This window comes from Lepisosteus oculatus, chromosome 17, assembly GCF_040954835.1.
Source record: "Lepisosteus oculatus isolate fLepOcu1 chromosome 17, fLepOcu1.hap2, whole genome shotgun sequence".
Taxonomy (NCBI): Eukaryota; Metazoa; Chordata; class Actinopteri; order Semionotiformes; family Lepisosteidae; genus Lepisosteus; species Lepisosteus oculatus.
Window position 1 is genome coordinate 11,729,075 of NC_090712.1, and position 9,913 is coordinate 11,738,987.

The window sequence follows — 9,913 nt, forward strand, 5'->3', positions numbered from 1 at the left end:
GTGCACTCTTTTATGATCACTCCCTATGAAGCATTAAATACATACTTTATTAGATTGTTGTTTTATTGAAAGATGCTCTAATTATATTGTATAAAAGGCAGTTTAGCACATGGTAAACGCATGATTAAGACAGGAAACATGATTTTGGACACAGATTTATAAATCTCCATGTATTTGAGGGAGAGTCAGGGGGATTATGAAGATTTTCAGACATGATGTCCGACGTTTTGTAAAAGCGTTACTGTTACCGGCAGCAGTGTTTTATAATCTGGAAAGAATTAGCTTTTGTTGATTCCAGATTGCAGCCCCCCTCTGTGGTGTCAGAGAAGAATGGCTTGTATATTTTTCTGGTAACATCACAAATTCCTGAGAAACTGGGGAGCAGTAGCTTCAGATAATGGCACTTGTGGTGAATATTATAGACTAAGACAGCTGCTGAGATTTCAGTATTTTAAGAAGCATTTTAGGTTACAAAAGATGGTAGTATTAAGTCATACACAGCTATTTACATGGATTAAGTAAATTTTTGAAACATTTTAAAAAGTGCTTTTTCATGTTTTTTGAGCATACAGGTGTAGGGTTTGAGTGAGATCCTTGTGCAATTAATTAAGGACTAGTAGGACTGAAAATCTGTATTCTCATTTCCTATGGAAGTTTCCTCTTTCTTAAATTTTTTTTTCTTTAGGAAAAAATATCAGAATGTGTTAATACTGTAAATCTCTATTTAAAACAGATATTTTCTTCAGACAACATGCTACTTGTAGTAATAGATTATGTTTGATTTCTATTGTCTTTCACCTGACAAATGTTTCTCTCAAAATTAAGAGAGGATCATTTCTGGGGGCTGTTTTATAAGGATGGTCAATCAGAGTTTATGGGAGTTGGTATCATAACTCCCACTCGTTCTCTTTTGTATTGGGTTGTATAGAAAAGGAGAAACATCACTCTGTGGTCTGTCAGAGGAACATATATCCTTCTGGGTATAGCTTAGAAAGACAAAATAAAATAGTTTTACATATTTCATCTGGAAGAAACGGAGGTTATCAAAAACTTTTGTTGCTTAGTTGGAGGCTTATGTCATGTAGGGAGATGATAGTGATCAACAGATAATAACATAAAGAGTTTTGTGTTGGTTTTAAAGACCCACATACAGTATATAACTTGAATTGACTCAGGTACTGGAGGACACTTTAGTAGGAAATTTTGTAAAGCTACAAATTACATTGTATTTGCAGGGTTCTTTAGAAAAAGATCTCACCCTGAATGTGTACTGTACCCCAGTTTTAAAAAACTATTTATCCTGACAGATTGTCAGTTCAATCTCTCACTTCATAATGCTGTGCATTGTGTAACTCAGAAATATATTCCAGGGATATGCAGATTTAGTGACTGATGAATTACAAAATGCAACTTGGGGGGTGGGGGGTGGGGTGGGGCGGGGTTGATTCTACCCAAGAGAAATGCCTAACTTAGTACAACTACATTGTTTGTGAAACTGAATTGGTAAATGGAGTCCACCCCACTGTATGCCAAGTATGTTCTTTGCATAGACAATCTAACTCACAGAAGAATACGTCCTTCTTCTGCAAAATACTGTAGGTTAAGAACTAAAATCGCAAGAAAGCCAATGCAGATCTCAAGAACAAATCTAATGGTTATATCTGCATGTTAGAAAATACAAATATAGAGATATAAACACAAGTTTCAGCTTGTGAATAAAACACAGCAAATTAGTCTAAAGAAAAAGAAAAGTGAAATTTTTTTACATGTAACTTATTCAATGTTTAATATTACTGTATTAATGTCAAAAAAGCAGGTCACACAAGTAAAATTAATAAGGTAGGACTGTCAGTAGTTACATAATGATAGCCGGCAACTGTACCAGCTGGAAGGGTAATCTAAGTATTACATTTACAATGCAAACACTTATATTTTATGAACTAAATATGTCTGCACACTATGTGGGTAATTTTATACACTATACCTTATATTTATGATTCCAGTTAAAGAGAGTGGACACTATAGTGTTTAGTCTCAAGTCCTGTGGCTGTGGCTAATCATAGCCAGGCGAATTTCAGTTTTCTTATAAATCTCTCAAACCTAACTACTTTGTCTGAAGATACAATTAGTTTTACCTGCTGAGTAGAGTTCGGAAAATACACAATTGCAATCAACAAGACTTTGCAATGCCATGGTAACAGACCTTACAATAAATGAAACATTTGAGAAGTTTTTTTTTAACAAAGAATCATGACATATGTAATCTATTCTACCTACAACATTTTGTGAGTTCCATAACCAGGACTGATAGTAGGGAAGGCAGGCATCAAACCACTCTGCTCCAAGGCAAGAAATGAAATGGGGACTCCAACAGCTTTCCTTGTAAGAATAAGCCACAGGTTGACAATCTTGAATGGCCAATCAAACCTCACTGGTATGTTTTTAGTTGGTAGGTTTTTTCCACCTGCCTATCAATCAATTGCCGTAACAACCTGAAATGACAGAAAATCAGTCCCACCTGACCACTATTAATCAGTACTTATCTTATTCTCAAAGGATTTTTAAGATTCATCACTCATCTTTACTCAGTCTTAGAGAGCCCTTCCCAGCATTTTGTTCTTTTTTTCCCCTGTATTTATCATCTCTTTCCAGTTTTGGATCTTGCTTGGGTTTTTGACGCTTTGTTAGTGTTCTTCTGGTTTTTGAGTTGTGCTTCTGCCTTTGGATATATGTCTGGATTTCCTTTTGTGCTTACTTGTCTCTACTGGCTATGAACTTTTGTTATCTACTGCGGCTTGGATTGCTCTTTCAGTCTGTCCCTATGACTGACAGCTGTCTGCCTGCTTGCTCTGCCTTGCACCTGGGTTCACTGCACTGTCTCAGACTACTGTGCTCAGTCAATGTAGAATAGTGATATTACAGTGGAGTTTGTATTAGTATCTCTTTTTCATTCTCCAGATCTGCAAATTCTGCTCAACAGCAACTACCATAACCAAAATGTGTTGGCTAAAGTCAATTGCATAGGCCTGTTGGAAAACTTCTTTAAGTCGATGTTGGGGCTTTTCATAGGATGTGAAAAGATATATATTATATGTTTAGTTCACAGTTTTGAACTTTACCACCCTCTGTAAAAGCAAGTGTGAACAAACACTACCTTTTAGATAGGACCAGGTAGCTGTATGAAGTGGAAAATAACAAAATAATATTTGCTTGTGACCTGATATTATTTTTGATTAATACGTTACCATGAGCTTTGAACCTCCAGACAAGGTTTTATAGACTTGGAACATTCTATACTACAAATAGGCCAAATGAGTTTAGAAGATTTGCTTGGAGTTGCAGGGAGTCAGAACACTGCTGAGATCATAAAAATAATCCATTTGTTTATGGAACATATGCCATTTAGACATACTAAATCTGAATTATACTAACCTAGTTCAAAAGTTTAAAACTGTCTTTTAATGGTACAAGTATGTTTTTCATGTTTCTGAAATAATTGTTGATTTAGTAATCAGGACTTTAAAGTTGCTCCTAAAGATCTAATAAATCTTCAATGTCAATGCCTTGTAAGAGGTAGGATTTGATTGTAAACCACACTATTATAGATCTTCACCAAATTTCTGGAGAGTTTATTTTTACTCATTTCACTTTTTCTGTTTTTTAAAAAACGTTAACACTACTTCAGTTCATTTTAGAAGACATACACACTGTGTAGCACAAATCCATAGCTCAGTAGTTATATCTTGGTTTCGAAAATTTGAGAGATCTCTGCTAAAGTTATATCCAACTATCCATGTAATTAGACAAGCTGGCCTTGTCTGACTACTGCCAATACAGTTGATATCCCAACTTAGACCTTAACAAAATGTAACTATTTTAAGGTTCTCACAACCATTTTCCTGAGATGTGGGAGAGAAAGTGGAGCTAGAGCTGCTTCCTGTACACCTCAACAGAGCGCAACAGCTACCCAGTTTCTGGGCCTAGGGTTGGGAATTATGAGATCTCTTTGACAGGTAACAATGTGTAGTTGGGAATCTTATTTTGTAACTCGCTTAACTTTTTATATAAAGCAGTTTCAATGCATACATATTTACATCTCTGGGCATTTAAAAAGATCACTCTGAGTGAAGGGCCCTGCTCATGGGTGCAACTGTGGTGTTCTGTGTAGGATTTACTGCAAGACTACAACGTTTCAGGCCAAAACAGTGCTGCAGAATTAAAAAAGCAAGGCTCTGCTTCCTTTTTTACTTTACGTTCACTGCAGCAGAGGTACTCTAAATAGGATTAATGAGTTAGGGGCCCCACTCTGTCTACTCAATGGTATGGATAACTTAGCATAGTCACTCAAACTATCAGCATGTCTTTGGGAGACTGGAGGAAACTCAAGCATTGAGAGAAAATGTGTGCAAACACAGGGAGAAAATGTAAGCTCCATTGAGAATTTCAGTTCAGAATTGAATCCAGGATCCTAGAGTTATATTAAACCTAAACACTACACCATTATGCCGAAAGCATGGATCCATCTGGTGATAATATAATCACCATTCATGTGCTAATTTAGAATCTTTATTTTAGCAGTTATGTTTCAGGAAAATGTTCTTTTTTCTAAGTAAGGTGTCCTAACAGATTCTGCTTTCCACATGGCTAATTAAATCCTTATTTACATCCCGTTCCCTATATTAATATATATTATGTTATTAATGTTCCCACCAAAAACAACCCTGAAAATCTTCCTCTGCTGATCCATCATCACTTTGTAAATGGTAATGTGTTTTTACATTGAGAAGTTGCCACTAGAATTCCTGCAGTTTGAAACCAGATGCCTATAAACTGTTGTTCTGCAGAAGATTTTTCAGGTGTTCTCCTACAGATCACCTCAAAGAGATGGGACATTTAGCTTCAGGCTTATTACTTCAGTATTGCTGGATGTGGAGTTGGGATAACAAAGGGCAGTAATACAGAAGCTTCTTTTAGCAGATGAAGAGGGATGTATCCTTGACTATCAGTTCTCCACAGAGCTATGAATCACTTCCATACCAAATTACTCAGCCCTGTAATGTCAGACACATGGCATCAACTGTTTGTTCTGTCCTTATATCTGTTGAGGCAAACTGGAACTAGTGAAGAGTACGTCACAAGCAGTTTCTGTAGACAAATAATCCTATCAGTAGCTTGATGACATCCAGAATTAATGCTGTAATTAATGACTATGGAAATACCTGCCAAAATGATACTCACCACTTTCCATCAAAGCCTGTAAGCAGTTTAATTCTTTTTTTGTTTATTTCCCATCATTCAACTTGTAACATTCCCACAGGATTAAACAATAGCATTTTTTTATTACACAGAAAAGACTTGAGAAAGTTCCCGTAGTCATAAAATTTGTCAAGTTGTACCATAAATATATCTTTGTAGTAATTCCATATTGTAATGATTATTTCAGATATAAAATGCATTTAACTAATATTAATTGTTTTTAAAGGGACGAAAGCCTTAGATGTTTTCACTGACTTCACACTTATAGTCAAGCCCAGAAATATCTCTTGATTATTTGTAATGACTATAATACAATGATATTATGAAATAGGCTTTGCTTTAGAATATATGGTACTGTATATTCAGACAGCAGAATGTTTTTGTTAATTTTAAAAAAAGTAACAATATAGAATGTAATCTTTATAGTGATTGTGTAATATGATTACTATTTTTTAATGACATACAAACTACATTATTTCACTATCCTCTGACCTTTTCTCTAATGCAGTTTACCTCTTCTTTGTAGCAGAAAAATCCAAGAATATCAACCACCTTCTAAGTCCTGCTGACAGAAAGAGTCAAACAGGAAATTAAGGCCTGAGAATAACTGCCCCAATTTTATAATAAAACACCAAAATGCTTCTGGAACAGAGTACTGTCTTTGATTGGTTACATACTGAGACAACAACTATTACATTCTCTAAAAAATGTTCTTTAAATAGAAATCTGTCCAATGTGCTGACTGGATAAATATTAATTTAAATCAATATGATAAACCGATGGTGCCAGTATTTATCAAATATCAAGTTTAACTGCTATTATTTTATTCTTGGGTGATATAAAAGGACATTAGTTATTTTGTTTGAATTTTCTTTTGCTGTTGCAGTGTAGGAGAAAAGCACAAACAGAATAACTTAATTTAACATAAAATAATTTGCCTAACATTTTAAAAAATCAATCAGAATTTCCTGTTAGTGAAAGAGAATTCTCTTCTTCATTCATGTCTCTTAAAGAGAGCACGCTTTAAACATTATAGTTCATATTAGAATACTGGGACAAAATTTCACTCTTGAGCAATCTTGAGTGAGCAATCTTGTGGAAATCCCCTTTATGGTTTGAAATGGTAGACAAATTAAAACAATGCTACACTGAAAATAAATGGCTTCGTTATTGTTTTCTCCCTAAACTTCTGCTTGTTCTCTTACACATGCAAATAAATCATCAAAAGCTGACAAGAATCCACTCCAATTGTAACTCCAAATCGTCTGTGTTGCTTCTGAAATAAAACAGCACGTGTGTAGACAGCAGAACCATATTCTTCAAATTTAATATTACATGAAAACAGTAGGCACATATAACATGAAACACAAATACAAAAAGCAGAGATAATGTCATGCTCTAGCATGCTGTCTTCAAGCATCTGGAATTTATGTTGCGAGTTTCACTTAATAGGCTCCTTTGCATGAATGTTATTTACTGTATTTTACTGCATCCGTGTTGGCTCCAAATGTAATTTCCAAAATGGAATGTTCAGCCAGAAGGCCTGTGCCAAATTATACATGCAATATTTAATATGGTAATGAGCACTTGTATGGAACACGGTTAAGAAGCTCAATGTGGAATCAATCTTCTGTTCCGTGAGGGGTCATGTGCAAGCTGAGCAAGGAGCTCTGTCTGCTGAAGTGACAGATATTACACTAAGACTGCCAATGTGTCTGCAGAATTCCCACGGATTAGTGAGGGGTTGATATTTTTAGAGGGGCTCAATAACCTCTCGCTGACTTCTTGTCTCAACACTGTAGAAGAATGCACTGTAACCTTTCAGCGAACCCCGAAATTTTGTTAGCTTAAAAGCATTGCAGTGTATGGCAAAGGAGCACATGTTTCTGCATTCTACCATAAAAGTTGCACGCAGCCCTAATTGAAAACTGAGCTATTGAAAAATGAGTGTTTTTTTAACTAGAACTTTCAAAATGGAACTTTCGTATCATCAATACTGCAGATCTGAACCAAATTTTAAAAGTGAATGGGGTATTGGAAAGTTGGGAGGCGGGTGTGAATATCTGTTCCACTGGGAAATGTATCATTTTATACTTTCAAGCAGGCGTATGTTTTGAGATGTTGATACCAACCATCAGAAGACTGACACATACATTCTAGACTTTAATTGCTGCAGTGTTTATGTTTTGAGTGTATCCTCTAAGTGTCTTCCTTTTCCTTTTGCAGAGAGGTGTGTTCGTGTTGAGAATTTTCTTTACAGCAGCTCACTGGAGAATAAGGTGTCATGCTGGAGTGATCTGTCCTATACTGTCTGCAAACCAGATGTCTGGTGAAGTCAGGCCAGGTGTTTCAATAACACTGGGTCTCAGTGTGGCTGTTCTGGCATAGAGAGTTCTCTTAGGCTTTTCTAGTAAGCTGAAAACTGGGAAAGAGCAAAAAAAGAGAAAAGAAGTGCAGAAAATTGAGTCCTTTGCCAACTACACAGAAACCAGGTTGTCTTCATATAAAGGGATTTAGCTGATGAAAGTCACAGATCTGCTTGCATGGGCCATTAATAACTTTTTAATTAAAGCCCTCCACCCAGTTTTTGATATACAGTAATTGCATAACAAATGAATGAATTACTTCTTCAGTGAAATTACATCATTAAGCAATCCATCATTTACAATACTCAATCAACCTGCAGTTATATGTGAGCATGAGATACTTGTAGTTTGAAGTGTGTTCATTTTTGTTAGTTCATTTTTTTATTTTGTTAGTCACTGCTTCATAGATTGTGGGCTAACAAAAGGATTCAGCAACATCCATCACTGAATAGACCAATTGCCCTCAGAAAGTTTGTTTCAGATGTTCTTGAACTTCATCTTTCAGAGTTGTTTTTCCATGCAATTTCTTTATACAGTACATGATCAGGAATAATGGCTAATTTATATACCAGACACTGAAGAATCTTATTCTACAATAGGACTGGTCCCAACAGAGAAATAAACTGTTTGGTTGATTATTTTTGAAGGCGTCAAACTGTGCTTTTTTTACTATATGAAAAGGAGACTTGATCACCACTCTGGAGCTGAGTTTACCGCAGCTGATAAATAATAAACCGATTCCCACCTTATGTTAAATGTGTGAAACTGTAATAATTACGGTATCACAGTAACTGTTTTGTGTATTTACATTTTTGTCATTAAAATCTAATTATTTCATAATGGTTTCCAGGCAAGGAAAATACTTGCTTTTCCCTGATTGCTGTAAAACTCTTACTCAGGGGAAAATGTGATCCACAGAGTCTTGCCACGTTACTACCTTTTCATTATTTTTATTACCAGTATTATTAGAGTTCTTAGTAAGTAGCAGTTACTTTTATGGTGTTCTCACTTTTTTGGGATTTTTCCATATTAGTAGAAAAAGTAATAGAACAAAAGTCCCCTCATTTGTATCTTTCTTTTACCATATACAGACAGTGTCAAATGATTTTCAAGAGTTAAGCCTATTGCTTTACTTCCAACATACACACAAAAACAATAAGACTACAGGAACTGTGACAAACTGTCTACAGTGCCTGGAAAAGACTGTGACCCAACACAACCTGTTTCGCTTGCTGTGTGAGTTGAAGAACAATAGCAATCATTTGTTTCGTTGTAATGAGAGTGCTGGCCATTTGCATTTCTGCTGTGCTGCTCTGTGGGCGTGTCAGGAGAGAGGAGCAGTGCGTTCTGAAGCAGACTCCCCCTCCAGAGGTGGAGCTTTGGCGTTGGGTCCCTGGGCACAGAGGGTGCTGTGTGCTGTGCTACACTCCAGCGCTGAGCTCTGCTCTCTTCTACAAAGAAATGCTGCACTTTGCCTTTCTCCAGATGATCTAATGTGGCTTCTGAGGTTTGTGAAGTAGAAGGACTGAGTAAATCCTGAGTAAAATACTTCCTTCAAGCTCCTGAAGAAATGTTTCATGTGAAATCTTCAGGGCAACTTTTCTGTGTTTATCTGATTGGCAAAGAGATTCTGTACAAAGTTCATTCATATTTTGGTGAACCTCTTTTACAGTTAACATGCTTACTTTAACTGAGGCTTGCTTTAACTACAGTAAACATAATATAAGGATTTATACTGTATGATATATTCTGTATCTCAAACTGTATTAAATATATGTATTTATATGTGCAATAAAATCTTCAGTTTTTACTTATGTACAGTCTCTTTAATAACAGTGTACAAGTGATCTTCAAAACTACTCCATAAAAGAAACTCTTCAAAAAATGCTTTACTTTGTTTCATGTTTCTCAGATCCCCTTTTTGTTCCTTCATTTTAAAATGTTTCATTGAGGGTTCAGCCTATATACCAGGCTCTGCCAATATCCATGAGTCATCAGCTAGCCCATCAGCTGCTTCTGCAGGGTCACTGCACAAATGTGGCATCCAGGATAACTCAATTTTGTGTGGTTTCCTTGACGCATGCATCCTTGTTTTTAATTTTAAATTATATTCATATGTACTGTTAAACTGCAAATAAAGATGTTTTTAAACATAAATTTGGGCTATATTTATTTTCCATTGTTTTAGTAATTGGCTAATCTTGATGTTTTTGTTTTTCAGATTCATGCAAATGAATAGGCTTAAGATACAGAGACATAAAATGATTTCAGCATCCAGTCATGGCTGTGAT